This window comes from Toxorhynchites rutilus, chromosome 2 (genome assembly GCF_029784135.1).
Source record: "Toxorhynchites rutilus septentrionalis strain SRP chromosome 2, ASM2978413v1, whole genome shotgun sequence".
NCBI classification, from domain to species: Eukaryota; Metazoa; Arthropoda; class Insecta; order Diptera; family Culicidae; genus Toxorhynchites; species Toxorhynchites rutilus.
In genome coordinates this window covers 153246134-153262099 of record NC_073745.1, presented here as the reverse complement: position 1 = coordinate 153262099, position 15966 = coordinate 153246134, and the positions used below count along the sequence as shown (strand labels likewise).

At 37.7% G+C, this 15966-nt stretch overlaps 1 protein-coding gene across 3 annotated transcripts in view; it reads left to right on the top strand.

Annotated features, from left to right (window-relative positions):
• The window catches only part of LOC129770788 (uncharacterized), a 337533-nt gene that overhangs the window by 64477 nt on the left and 257090 nt on the right, over nt 1-15966 (top strand). The window contains exon 1 of one of the 3 annotated variants that reach the window (XM_055773871.1): nt 8106-8543. The exons of the other annotated variants lie outside the window; for them this stretch is intronic. The gene's annotated coding sequence lies outside the window, so the exon portion shown is untranslated. Of the gene's footprint in view, nt 1-8105; nt 8544-15966 lie in introns of those variants that run through there. 3 annotated transcript variants of the gene reach the window in all.

Genomic DNA, 15966 nt, shown 5'->3' with positions numbered 1-15966 from the left:
GGAGGATTACTTTCAAACAACGATCATTGAACGAAGGAGTTGATAAGAACCAACGAGCGTCGTCGTTGCATTAGACGGAATGTTGGTCCGTGGACGTTTGTGATTGTACCGCCGTTCTTGTTACACAACTGCAGAAGAAGAGAGCTGACCGAAACCAACCGAGAGCATCCACGAAGAAAACATAGGATTTAAAGATAGAGGAGGAGAAAAAAAACCTTATGATGAATGAACTGTGGTCGGGGTTCATAAATATGTTCGCCCACTCGAAAGGCGCACTGCGCGCGAATCGGTGCAAAATTATCGTGCGGGAGATGCGAGCCAAAGTGGTTTGCTACGAACCATAAGACGGAGTTGAATAATCTTCAAACGTCGCGAAGCGAGCGGACAGAGTGCTCTGTTTGTGACGAGGGCTAGTAATAGTTCAAGTGTGCTTGGACTGGCATTGAATTGTTCGTGAAAACAAAGTCCTTGGCTTTCGATTTGTGGTACGAAGATTTAGCCTATTTGTATTCGTATTTCGAATCGTGGGTTATAGGTTTTGGTGAACAGTATTATAATGTACCGATAGCTGCTTATCGAGGCACCTTCATCATTTTGGAAATCACCATAAAAAGTTTCTGCTTCGCTTAAAATTGATACTGTGGCATTTTATTTTCAAACTTCTTAATATGTTTGTATATCGTCGGATCCGTTGCCTTTATGACAACACGAAAATAATAGAATGTTCAAATCGATTTGTTTAAAATTTCCGAAACGATCTTTACACATTTCTTTTTACGTTTCGTATCATACAAGTTCTTCTATCATATCGTGTAATTTCGTAATTTCGTGTAATTTTTACTATTATTTTCGAAGGCGCCTCTCCATAATGGCCCAGTATTTTTCTATTGGGCGCATTCCGGAGTGTTTGAGGGGTTCATATCTTTCGGCACGAAATTGACCGAATATTTTTAGAGAATTTTCGATGCGATTGGAATTGGATCAATGCGTTCAGAACTAAACTAATTATTAACGTTAAAACTATTTCATAAAAATCGTAACTTGTTTTATGATTTGGTATAATCACTGAAACACGTAGTCTTATGTCGGAAAATAGGTAATGATTTCATATTTATATTTTCATTTTTATTCACTATTGTCAACAGGATTATCCCTAATGATCGAATTAAATACAGTAGAACTCCTGTTATCCGCGGAATAGTCTGGCTAGCTAGTCGCTATATATATTTCAGCATGGAAACTATGTTTTATCGATACAGAAATCATTAGACTATCCATCCACGAGGTCGTGACCACTGGGGTCAGATAATGTGAAAGCCATGACCAAAACAAAAGAACATGAAACTACCACTCACTGACAAATTCCGGGAAGGCCTATGGATTTACTATGGAACTCGCTGCGCGCATAATCCGCACCATGGATCATCCGCTCGCGGATAATCGGGGTTCCACTGTATATCTAATAGATATTTAGTCTATTAATACTACTTAGCAGACGACTGGAAATGTATAATGTGTACTGTGTCGAACTACATTATTCTTATCTCATGTTTCCTAGATGATTTCTTAAGTTTTCGCGATTACATACAAAATAGTAACGGGCCAGTCGAGCCAACCAGAAGAGCCCGGACGCAGGTTGAGTAGGGCGGCGTTAGAGGAAGGAATTTGTTTTGCAAACACTCGGCTTGATAGATATCGGATTTTATTGTTCCTTTTATGTAGGAAATTGATAACTATGTTCTGCAAAAGCGAATTGCCTGTCACACAAGAGAGTCTGATAAATTTTTCCAACCTGAATTGATTTCTAGAGATCACTCACGTTTTCGTTCATGACTGTGGCATAAAATTGTGGTCCTGAAATAGTTCTTATCATCCATCAAAATGTATTACTGCAAATTTTTCCAGGCTCTGGATTTTTTTCTAGTTTTTTTTGTTCAGTATAGTTTTTGTTACTTCAGAAAGACTGGGAAATCGTAATGTCAAACAAATTTTAGAGAAATTCAAATCATTCCCGCTCGTAGCTATAGCTGCTATCAATGTTCAAACTATTTCCTAAAAACGTGACGCGATTTAAATATAAAAAAATATTTTTTTGTCGTCTAACCTGAAGATAAAATGAAAATCTAGGCTCTGATCAAGTAGGAAAAAATGAAAGATTTCGTGCGCTTATAACCTGAACATTTCTTTATTAAATAATTATTAAATGTCAAGCATTATCCAAATGTGCTATGTGCCTCATTTTGAATGGTCCAATTTGTGCTCTTCAAATTGTTCCGACTAAAAAGAGCAACTAGAGCAACAGCGAAATACATCAATACTACTGCGAAGACAACCGTAGCCATCGCACGTTGCCATCGTTTATCGTTCTTCCAAAGCAAATGAGAAAGAAGGAGAAGGAAAAAATGATGTCGTTAGCCACACCTCATACATTTCTCCATTCAGCCAAAAAAATTCCCTCTCCGCTATGAAAGCGATGACCTACGAATTAGAAACTTATTATCATTCATGTGAAATTGAGGGTAATTTTGTTAAGGAGTGAGAGTTTTTTTTTATCTGTTTCTATAGTTATGGAACACTGAAATTTTGGTTTTTTGCATGTTTCATACCTGAACACAACAATAAAGTTCAAACGACCAGTCTTATAAATAAAAATAGTTATTGTATTCTACACTATATACTTCAATTCAACCGACTTCTTACATATCTCTGGAAACTCAGAAAAAAATAAGTGTTTCTATAGTTGTGGAACGCAGTGTATTTCTGTTTGAATGAAAGATTATCTTTTCATCTTTGATGATAAATAATGATCGCATCGCAAATCGAAAGACAGTTTTAAAAACTCCAATAAATTTTGGAGCTTTAAAATGATGTTCATCCCATCTGTAGGCGTTGATTTATCACGAAGTTACAGCAAGTCAAAAATAACTTAAAGTTTTCGTCTTCGCACTCTGTACCTCTTATTTTTCTTGTCGAGTGTGGTAGGAATAAACGTGATATAGTAAGCAATTTTTGTTGGCCCTAAAAGAGTCGATAATAAGTTTTTGTCGCCATTTTCTCGTAGCCTTCGCAAAATCCCTATTTTAATGTTTTTAACTATTTTTGCAATTGATTGTTCAATTAGACAAAACAAACACCCGAATTATTTTAGATTAATTCGGAAACCACAACACTTCATCTTACTTCTTGAGCAACATATGCCCAGAATCATACATTTTTTTAAGGCCCACCAACACACCCCCACACCAAAGAGCTCACACAGAGTCCCGTGGTAATGAGCTTCTTTTTGTTTTTTTTTTGACAATAGAAACACAAGCAAACAGAAATTGGTAGCTACAAAACAAAACACAAAAAGAGAGTAAAACACAGATATTAACACAGTTTTAGTTCAGTACATGTTAAGGTGTGTGTGATAAGCATTAATTACTGAATATTCTTAGTAGGGATGTATCCAGTGGAACTATGTTCCTTTGAAGGTATCCCTTAAATGTAAAAAGCTAGCATCTACAGCTCGATATATTTTAAAACACGATTTTAATGCAATGTACACTGGTAATTAGCACGACATTATGTCAAAAGATTTCCAACTTCTAATTTTGAATGCTGCTTTAAACTGGTTTTAAATAACAGTCGATTATTCAACCCTTTCAGACGATCCGGTAAGGCATTGTACACAGATGGACCGTAGAAAGCATTTGCCCTAGGTTTGTGAAGGTTCTCGAACGCATTAGATTGTGAGCATACCGAGTATTGTGCTCATGATTTGTGGTCGGTAGGATGAAGTTACAAAGCATATTCTGGTTTTTAATCACGTCGTATACAAACAAGCAAGACTGCAGCTTGCACAGGCCACGTAATGGGAGAATTCTGTGCGACGCGTTTGTATGCAGTTGAAAAGAGGAATATAACTGCAGCAAGTTAAAAATTATTTTCAACACTTTGAACGCCCCGTCACCCAGATCTGGGTGACGGGTGTATTTCCTGGGAGGCCCCGTCACCCAGATGTGGGTGACACTTTTCTCGTTCAAATTGAATTGTATTTTTAAACGGAATTTGATAGAATGGGCACTTAAATATAAATATGGGTTATGTAGAATAATAAAAAAATCAAAAACATAATAATATAGTTTTTATACTATACTTTTAAACGGTTTTAATTAGCATTACCTACTGTAAATATGTATGTTTATCTGCAGGGTTGTCCCACATAAACAGAAATTTTACCTCCTTCCTGTTGACCGATTGATCTGAAATTTGAAGCACGCCTTTATCCCTGCTGTCGTTATAAAACTGCGTATTCTATAATCTTGAAAATCCAAGATGGCGGCCGCAACAAAATGGCGGACTACATATTTTATCAAAACCTCATCAATATGGGTATCAAATGAAAGGGCTTGACTAGTAGAACACAGTTATTTTTGAAAAATGTAAATCCATAATGACCGCCATCACAAAATGGGACATTTTTTTCATTTCATCAATATGGCTATCAAACGAAATGGCTTGAATAGTAGAACATACTTTTGTGAAAAATTACATTTTAAAATGTACTGTTGAAAAATCAATATCGTCTATAGTAAGTTCTTCTAACATATTGTCCAGGTCTTCACTTGCGTATAGTTCCTCAATATCCAAATCGGAACTTGATGAGATAATACTCGAAACTAATATCCTCGCTTTCAAATTTTCTATTACGCCGTCCGGTGAACATTTTAAGAATGCAAAAACACGTATGTCTAAAAAAAACATAATAAACATATTGTTTTTTGGAATAAACAGGGGCTTCTCCGCGTTGCGCAGTTATTATTCTCATTCTCAGAAAAAAAAACTTGCAACTTGCTTCTTCTTTTAGATTTTTAACTACCAAGCGCAAAGAACGATGAAAACGAATTACGGGAAAAATCGGAGTTGCCAAATGTGATATAATTTATGACGATGGGAAAATTGTGGGAAAATAACAAATGTGACACATGTTCTCAGTATAATATATTCACAGAATCTTCGCAATCGATTGAACAGAATATTCCATATTCTCCAATAAAATTGTAATTATTCATCGCGATCGAATATAGTACATAAAGCAAGTACGTTCGGTTAAATTTCATTTTCATTATCATTTCCAACACTGTATACAACACAACACCAACACTGTATAATTATTTCTATAAGTTTTTTTCATTCGGACTCAACAGAAAAGTAGTCCTGAATCGAACCCGAATTCATTATTATCGTTGCCCGCTTATTTCTCTAGCGCACCGACAGTTGAATTTGGGCCCCGCAAGAAACTCGACCGAATCGCTATGAGCGACGAAGGTGTTAAGCATCTGTTTTGTAATACTTGTAAATTTTTAAGCTTGGCTTTACAGGCATGACCCCAAACGATAATTAAATACTGCAAATGGGAATGAATACAACCATGATAGAAAGTCAAAAGGGCATTTCGAGACACAAATTTTCTAACGCGATACATGATACCACATAAAGATGCAACCTTCCTTCGCACAAAATCTATTTGATTTCCCCATGAAAGCGTGGGATCTAACACCAATCCTAAATATTTGAAGCTGGGTACTTTTTCGATTACTACAGACCCAAGTGATGGACTGTCATGCAAAGGAATTTTCTTCCTCGGAGAATGGAACACCATGTATCTGGTCTTCAATAGATTTAGTGAAAGCAAATTTGTGTCAAAACATCTCGTGAGTATCTGCAAATCGTCATTGCAGCATGAAATAATGGAAGATATACTATGATTTAGGTAGAAAAGTGCAGTGTCGTCGGCAAATAACTTTGGTATTCCTTTAAGTGGCAAATTTCCTATGTCATTTATGTAAAGAAGGAACAAGAGGAGACCAATATTGCTTCCTTGTGGCACTCCAATACTTTTAGACCGGAGAGTGTTTCATTCTTCTTTGATCATCACGAACTGTTGCCTTCTACTCAAGTAACTGCGAATAATAGCGTTAACTAAACTTCTTATTCCATAGCACTCTAATTTGTGTAATAGTATATTGTGGTTCAGGGTATCGAATGCTTTTTTCAAGTCAATAAAAAGACCACAAACAATACTTCTGTTATCAATTTTGTCTATCAAAAATTCCACTAGCTCAGTTATTGCAGTAGAAGTACTACATCCTTTTCTAAAGCCATACTGGAACTTGTACAAGACATTGAATTTATTCAGAGAACTGACCAGTCTTTTTACTAATAGTTTCTCAAATATTTTATTAACTATTGACAGTGTGGGGATGGGTCGATAATTGCACGGATCAGACGCGTCGCCTGCTTTGAAAACATACATACATCAATACATGGAAACCATCAACATCGTCTAAATTGGACTTATAAATTTAGCCCTTTGCGGTCGGAATTAATTTCCCTTGAATGAGATCCTCTTATCGTTCTACGCTAATAATATTTCGTTTATACCGAGTATCGTTTCCTATTATCCATAGAAATTTCTTATACATTCTCAGAAAAGTTCACTAGACATTAAAATCCGTTGAGAAAAATGTAAATTATTACATCGTTGAAAATAGTTAAGCATGATTCCTTGCCGTGGTGGTTAAGAGCAGACAAATGATCGCAGAGGGTTAATACCTATTTCAATGCAGATTTTTGAGAGAAAACTAAGATGTAAAAAAATTCTTCAGACCAAAAACACAGATTTTATTATGGCACCCGTGCCATTCCCTAGAAAGATGGAAAAAAAGGTGAAGTGGTGGAAAATATTTTAAATGGAATATTTTGTTTCTAATAAATGCTTTTTTACAGCCTTTTTTTCGACGGAAACTAAGCTACGATCGTAATAGATTGAAAATCATTTGTTTTCTAATGTAGAGATTGCTACTGCAATCGTATTTAGACACCAAGATAAAGCCGAATCGATTGTATATTATATTAAAAATATACACGGATATAATTCTTCATTAAATAATAAATCCAAAATTAAACTTAATTTATTCCTTTGTTTCTGAAAATACTTTTAATAAAAAGAAAAATTATGGATAATATTTTTTCCTGTAACAAACATATTAAAAAGATAATTTTGCAATTTTGCTAATGAAATATCAAAACAATCAATTTGTTCGTTATTGCTGGAGCTAAATGACTTACTTATCTTATTCACCATATTGCGACATAAATATAAAATATATAAAACATAAATAACTTCTCTTCAGTATCAACTGAGTATAGTTCACCATATATCGCTCAAAAATGAGGAGCAAACCGTCGTTGATTTTGAGTCTAGTTCAGACAAGCGAAAAATTAGCTCCAATGGAAGCGGCATCTCGTGACGTCCTGTGACATCCCGTGGAGCGTTCAAATATCGCTCCATCACCTCTAAATTTAATCGTCGTCGCTTGTCGCGCAAGTCACCGTATTCACATTATGCACCACCATAACAATGTCTGCGAACTGTCACAATAATTTCCTCTATTTCCTGCCCCATTTCTCTGAGTTAAGTGAGTGAGTGCAGTGAACGGTCGTATCGTTCGCCAGCGAAACATGAGTCACTGCCTGCACGTCGTCATCACATCACACTGCGTCATCTTCCTCCAAAAGCATGGTTACGAGGTGCTGCCTACCCCCACAAAGCTATGATGTTTTGGTGTGTTTTGGTTCGGTGAGTGTCTCGCACATCCATCTCCCATGAACCGCAGCGAATCATCGGCAGTGTAGCATGGTTTGTTTTGGTTCTGCTTTTCCGCGAGATTTCGGAGAGTTGAGACGGTTGCGTATGGTGAGAACGAAACGATAAGTTTTTATGCTGCAGCGGTCGCATCGCTCACCGAGCGATTGAAGGTAGAGCATAACTATGTCGCTCTGAGAGTCGTGAGATATTCTACTCCCTATTCGAACCCAAGCTAGGGAACATAAACCGTTCCTGTGTGCTCGTTTGCAGTTTGTACGATAGAACGATAATAATGAGCAGCGGAAAGTTCATCTGTGGGTGACCACGGGCCACACGATCCGATCCGATGGGTGGCCGTCCGTCGCGTTCGTGCGGGAATTGGTCGATGGTGGCGCGGTGGCGCATATGCGATTGAAAAGGAGGAAGCAGAGTTGAAATTTGATTCAACAGCACTTGCGATGCGATGCGGCAAGAGAGTTTGTTTTCAGTACATCGTGAGCTTTTGACAAGTGAACAACCGCACTATCATACCGATTGTGGAGTTATACTTTTTTTGTTTATTCCGGCTCGGAGTTCCCGGAGGACGATTCCGTGCAGGGTAGGGTAGTTCTCGAAGACCCATGTACCCATACATACACGCATATACACGAAAATAAATGAACGGAACGACTAAGACGCTTTGTAGTGCAAAGTCCTCGGAAGCCGTGCATAATTAGTGCAACTATTTGTAATTGGCAAATGTTGATGGAATTTCAGTGTCAGCTCGCTTTGAAACCGAATTGTTTTTTTTTTTATTAAAAAGGCGAGATCCAGTATATTACAATACGTCGGTTTCACCAGTGATGCTAATTGAATTTTTCTGTAGTGAAAAGTGATTCTCTGCTTTGGTCGATGCAAGTGGAAGAAGAAAGTGAGTTTTGCAAATAATGGGTGAATCTTGGAAATCTATTTATAAATGCAAATATATTGTTGTGAGAAAAACGTGGTGTGAAAGTATCAATGGATAGAAGCGAGTTTCACTCCCTCTACGCGCAGTGCATGTTGAATTGTTGTTGTTTGGGACTGAGTTACGGAGAATCATCGGGAAAATCAACTAAATTACTCATCATCTGGAACAGAGAGCTCTCTACGTAACAACATATAATACGGATTGAAATTCTCAATTGTTATTTCCACAGACCTTCGCACAGGGAAACGTAAATATAGTACAGTTGATCGGGTTTCCATAGAGTGGTGTTACAAATTGAATTAGTTGTCCCATATCAGCGCAATGAAACGGGTCAGATAACTCCCCTAACATCAATTAATTTTCTCCAATGAATGTAATTGGTTATCTATTCCGAGGGGCGCAGCCATCGAAATCGCATATTCAAATATAGACTGACCACATAATTGCAGGCGTGCTTTGTGACGATGTGGGCTTCCCACCAACAATGACTGCATAATTGTGACAAATATAATATCGACGACGAAGATGATGAGATGAGGTGGTAGCATTAATTTCCTTCCAATTTGATGATGGATAGAGGCCCATCAGTGTAGCAATGACGACCCTCGAACTAATTTGATTCTTTTCAGCTCATGCTGAGCTGGGGCTGTGATTGTGGTTGCTGTTGGTTCCGATAGTCAACCGTTGTGGTATTCCTTCCGGTGGAGAAATATATGGGAATCATAAAGGAAATTAAATTGGAAATTTATCGGTGCGATATGAGCAACGGTGGTCCCGATGTGTATCCCACGCCCTGCCCCGGTGAGAGGGCATTTCCGAGCCCTTTATTATTTTGGTGCGAAGATTGATGAGCTTATGTGTGGTTGCTGACTGTTTGTCCGCTGGAGGTGGATGTTTGTTTGTGTACAGCTCTGACAGAATTTGCTTGTAATGAATGTCATCATGTGTGAGATATGGTGTTATGGAAGCGTGCGTTTCATTCATCGGTGAATGTGATTTATGATTTATTTGTGAATTTGAACTTTTCTTCCGTTGGCATCATTTATGTTCGAGCTTCTCCTGTTATAATCTGCGTGGTTCGAATATAGGAAAAACAAGGATACTCGCAGAATATTGACCTTTTGGACATTTTGGAGAATATTGACCTTTGGAACCGTTATACTACTGACAGTTTTGGAAAACATTTTTTTGGTCAATCCGAATTGAAATGGTAGATAACGAATACGAAAAAATATTCACAGAATGTTAACTGTTTGTTTGCAAACTGTTTTCCATGGGAAACATTCCTCTGACGTTTTTGAAGATCATCTCTTATTTTTTCTGAATTGAAATAGAGCGATTCCACACACAATTAAGTTGGTTACGTCAATGCAACGAAAATTTGTTTTATTGATTAAGAAATGTAGATGCTTCGTTAAATATTAAAATGTAAAAAGTGCTCTGGTATTAACAAAAAATATGATGATCTGTGATCTTAGTGCACTTGAACAATGCTTTCGGAATGATAGTTGGAATTCATATTACCGCTAGAATGACCCTGATTCTCTGATGGAAATATTGGATGAAAAGCGTTTACTTTTTCATAATTGTTGAGTAGTTGAGTAGTAAAGTTGTACAAGTGTAAGAAATTCAACCAATGGTTCACTCACTTCACTCTTTATAAATTACTAGCTGACCCGGCAAACCTCGTCCTGGCCAAAATTTATTTTTCGTTATCACATTCACGTTTTCTTACTAAGCGCACATTCATGGGCCCAATCGCAGCACTGTTCATTGATTGATTTTCTAATCTACCCTTTAAAATTACCTTTTACTAAAAAATTCCTAGTATTTCTACCAAAACTCGTCATTATAATATCAGATTATTTTCAGACACAATTCTCGTTTAAGATTGTTGAACCACTTGCAAATATCACGTTTCTCCGTTACATGAAATAAATGTTCGATACAGAAAGTATGATAGAACAAAGACAGCCCTAAATCGGACAATTTCTTTCTCGAGTTTTGCTCTTATCGACACATTCGGTGATCTATTTTTATTTATATAGATATAAGAAAGAAGATATATGAGTGCATTTTATCACATTAAAATCCATTTCCATTTTCGAACAATTTCGGAGGCGATCTGGCGTAGTGGTAACATCCATGCCTCTCACGCTAAAGGTCACGAGTTCAATTCTCACTCCCGACATTCTTCCAAAAATGGAAGCTTGCTTGTTTGGACTATGTTTGGTTGAAGTACAGGTCGGACTCGATTATATATAATCGCAATTTCACTTTCAACGTTAATTTTCGAATCCAATACATAATCGAATCACAAAAAAACTATTTTTCTATTAATGTTTGACATTCATACATTAACGAAAAAAATGTTTTCTTGAGATTCGATTATGTATAGGATTTATAATAACTGTTGAAAAAATGGTCGACTATATATAATATAATCGAGTCCGACCTGTATGTGTATTATTTTTATGGGATCCCCTCTCCATTCCAGAGGAGGGAGGGGTTACATACCATCATGAAAAAATTTCTTGTACCCAAAATCCCAAATTTGGCTCCCTCCTTTAGAGAGGGGAGAGGAGTGTCATACCACCATAGAAACATTTATTGCCCCTAAAACCTCCATGTGCAAATTTTGGTTCAATTTGCTTGTTTAATTCTCGAGTTATGCAAACACACCCAAAAACCCCTACATACCAATTTTCATGTCGATCGGTTCAGTAGTTTCTGAGTCCATAAGAATCAGACAGACAGACAGACAGTCAGAAATCCATTTTTATATATACAGCCATTCCATGCCAAACCGATATAGTGGTTCTCAGATTTTCGTCAAAAGTGGTAGTTTTGTTCTTTATCGCAAATTATGAGACCCGTATTTTTTAATTTTTTTGTTAGGGTGACCATTTCCATTTTAGGGTGGTCCAAAAAACCAGTTTTTTGCATTTTTGCCAAAAATGACTTTTTTCAAAAATTCTTTTGAAAACTAAACTGAAAACTTTGAACTACTAGACCGATTCAGATGATCGACATATCAAATTAAAGCCAATCACCTGGTCTTTTATGAAAAATGAAAAATGGGGAAAACATGATTTTTTGGACCATCGGCAACCTTTGAAAGACATAACTCAAAAACGAATAGAAACGCCTCCCTGGTTTCGAGATATGTTATGTGAAAAATCCCCAGCTTTCCAAAAAAAATATAAAAAACTATAGCGCCTTTGGTCCCGAGACCATGAAAACAATGAAAAACGACTACAATCAATAATAACGAGAGCAGAATTCAAAGGTATAGGTATAGTATTTTTTCATAAAAGACCAGGTGATTGGCTTTTATTTGATATGTCGATCATCTGAATCGGTCTAGTAGTTCAAAATCGATCTGAATCGGTCCCTGCGCAGTTTAGAAAATCGATTCATGAAGGTCGATCTATTTCCAAAGATCGCCCAATCCTAGTTCCTACTGCTGACTGAAAACTGTCAAAAGTAATTCCAGCTGTGGTGAAAAATTGGGATTATTGAGGTGCCGTATGAGTGTTGTTCTTATTTTTAATTTTTTTTATAAACATATTTGAGCCCTTTTGTTTATGTTGGGCAAAAGTTTTGAGTTTTTGGCCACTCAAGTCCCAAAAAGTAGATTTTCGGCTAAAAAATTTTTTGGAAGATTTTCGAGGATCGAAAAATCAAAACTATGAGCACTTTAAGGCACCCCCAAATCATGTCCGATTGAGCTGAAACTTTGCACAGATCATTTTTTTTTGGGCCAATACACAAAATGTAGGGGAGAGGGAGGCAAGTTTACGACGTTAAGTTTTGGCGAGCCCTGGATCTTGGTATTATTTTTTTTAAATGTTAATGCTGATTCATATAGCCTGAAGTGTTTTCTATCATATTATCTATTGAATGAAAAAAAAAACTTGTCCCCCACCGTTGCGCAAAAAGCGTCGAATTCGCCATCTTGCCTCCTCGTGGAGCCTGGAGGCGAGTTGGCGAATATGGTTTGGTCACCTAAAATCAACAAAATGTAATAACAATTATTTATTTATCCTTGGTTGGAACAGTGGAAATGCCATTTTCATCAACACTGTAAATGTCACACGCACGAAAACGATACTGAGCTCGTATATCTCTCAAAGTTCGAAAAAATAAGTCACAATTTTCTTTATTGAACACCATTAATCGAGCCGCTGAGGTATTTTCTGGCTTTATCAAAGATAGCTTATGAGCCTTCATAAACATTTCAACCCATGTCCGTCAAGCGCATGTTCCTTTTAAAGGGTGCTCTATGCCATTTTTACCCGCAAACGAATAGGCAATACTTCGAAACTGGACCTGAATGTGGCTTTAAAGCGGCCTTTATTGGACGACGTATCCTGAAATTGATACAGATTTAATATTTCTTGCATAAAAAACATGGAAACGCAAATGCTGAATTGAAAATCTAACCTCCTTGTCTGGATATTTTCGTCGATAGTGTCTCAAAGTTGGTTCTGGCACACCGAACTGTTTTGAAGCCCCCAGAACAGACAAACCTTCTTCTATAGCTTTCATAACATTCTCCAAACTGGTGTCCGACCAATATTGGTCTCTTTTTCGCTTATAAGTTCTAACCATCTGCAATGAAAAACCAAATATGACCGTAATGTTGCAGTTCGCCAATTTGCTCCCAAGCGACTTTTTCAATAAAAAAAAATTTAGCTGAAAAAATTTCATGATTGAAACCCGCCGGAAACAAACAGATTATGTACAATAGAGTACCTTTATCATGTATAAAATTATTTCGAAATTTTAATTTTTCTCATAAAGTGGATAATGAATTTCACTTCATTATTTCAATTTCACGATTTCACTTTTTTTGTGCTAACATTTTCGGCAGAGTTACCGAGTACAAAGTTTGGTCTTGTTATGATGCATCTTCAGTAAAAAGTAGGTGGCGGTACCTTCATTACAACGGGTCAAATTACCGATTCGTCATCTTGCCTCCCTCTCTCCTACATGGTCGGTTTTTGAAATTTAACATGACCATTTTCGCTGTCTTTCACGACCTACTCCTATATTCAAATTGCGTCTCGCTGCTACGTTAGTTGCTCGTTTTGGTCGGCACGGTTTGTGGAGCATAGATTGTACCAATCAGAACGTAGGATTCTGGTAACGTGGTGGGCTTATTCTATCAGAATTAATCAGCCCAAATATACAGGATTGGTTCTTACGATTCTTGTGTAACGAAAGTTCTCGAATCATAAAGCGTTATGTTTCATAAAATAGCATTCGATTCCCGCTGATATTTTGGTTATTTTGGAACGATAACCAAACATTTTGGTGAGATGTCATTTTCCAAATATACAATTTATGAAACAATAACAGCATTTTAATATAAAGAAATACCAACGAGCTTTTTTCTGCAATATTTCTAGTGAACACATTGCGAATATGCTTATTCCTATCTTCTTGAAGCATCACGCACACCCACTGACCTAATCAGGCAAGTCAAATCTCCAAGGATCTTCGCCCGTTCACCGCTGGCCAACAGTCAGATGCCCCATTTCTCCAGTTAGCTTCGCTATGGCATGCACTCCGCACAATCGGCATAATTTTATTGGATTCTGCAAGGCGGCAGGACTGCTCGTTTTGGCGTGTCTGCTCCCTTGTGGGAACAATGCGACATCATCATCCACATCGCCACCACCATCCAGCGTGCTTTATTGCCGCCCATTATCGAGTGGACTACTATTTTGGTCTGGTGACGACATTCTTCACTTTGACTCTTTCGGCATGTGGTGTCAGTAGATGGAGTTCTGTTCTAAATGTCACACTTTTTGGGTTATTTAATCGTTGCAATCATGTTGAATGGTACCGAGCTGGATAGTTTATTCAAATCAACTCCATGAACTGAATGTTCAATGAAACTGGCATTGCAAGTTTCAACGATTATGTTCTGAAAGCGACTCAATTGGAAAGATAGATTTATGTCACTCGCGTGAACCTTCTGCCATGCGGTCGAAGGTATGTTACTCTGCACAGAGAGAAAAAAGAAGTTATCAACAAAAATCGATTTCGTATGCTGTGAATGCAATCCTTTTCCCTGCCTATTCGTCCCGCACAGAATTGCAGAACTAATCGTGGATGCACAGCATAAATTTGCATTTCGTACGCCAGTCTCGTATGCTCCTCTCCGCATGCTCCTCCAACTCCAACCCGTCGTCGACTCTTATCGATGAACCTAGGACCAAAAATTACCGGCAACCGATCTCCCTCGCATCAATGATTTGTCTGCCGCCCTGAATCATCGTCATCATCATCCACCTCTGTCAGTATGTGTGTTTTCCTGACCGAACAACCTTTTTTTTCGATGCCTGATTCGAACAAAAAATCCTCATGCCGGTTCCCCGGTCAGTGTTTCAAATCGCACTCAATCGAGCTGGGAGGGATAAAATTTCATGAGACGAGATACGGTTCCTTGTCGACCGGCCCGTTGGCGTGGTCCTCTTCTGATGGTGGACCGACCGGTCCAACGAAAGGATATTTATTGGAAATTTATTATTTGCTCCACCCCTTCCAACCCCTATTACTCAGCGGTACACAACTCCACATACGCGACTGGCGACGATTCAGCCTGTTAATCCAATCATGCCGGAACGTCGGATGTCATAATCATTTCGGTTTGTGGCGACTTTTCTTATCATACTCCAATTGACATAACCGGGTAGAGAAAGGCTGGCTTTTTGGATGCGATATCGCATGGATTTCCTTCTCTCTCTCGTTCATTTCCCGTGACACTTTGGTGGACAACTTTATTATGATGTAGGTTTAGTTGTAGTCGTCGAACGGAGGAAAGGAAAAGAAAGAAGGAGGGGTATTTTTAGTGATGTTTGCAGGGAAAAAATGATGACTTTTGGCGCACAGCATGTTCCTTCGTGCATTCCAAGTAAATGGAAATACCTCACCAAAATGTTGTGAGTAAATTCAGCCAGAGATGCAATAGTCATAACTTCTCTCAGGACGTAATAAGCATTAAGAGAGATTGTTTCTTTGCGAATAAAATGAATACATTTGATGATGGTGCTATACGATAGGTTTAAGTTGGATTCGACTCCTTGGCGTCGGTAATTGTATCTGAAATTGGTGCAATATTTATTTTGATCGGGGTGTAACCTCAAAGTTTCGAAAACAAGAGCGTTACGTTTGGAATGCAAGGTTTTGAACGTTAATACCTCTTGGCAGGCTGAACGGAGTGGCGTTGCCAATGTTCCAGTTTAAACTATAAAATAGATATACCCAAGTAACCTTGTTTCCGTTTACATCAATATTATTAGTTTATCATGGATATTATGGATATTATGTTTCTCGTGGTCGCACAAAGGATATATAGTAATAATATTATAAT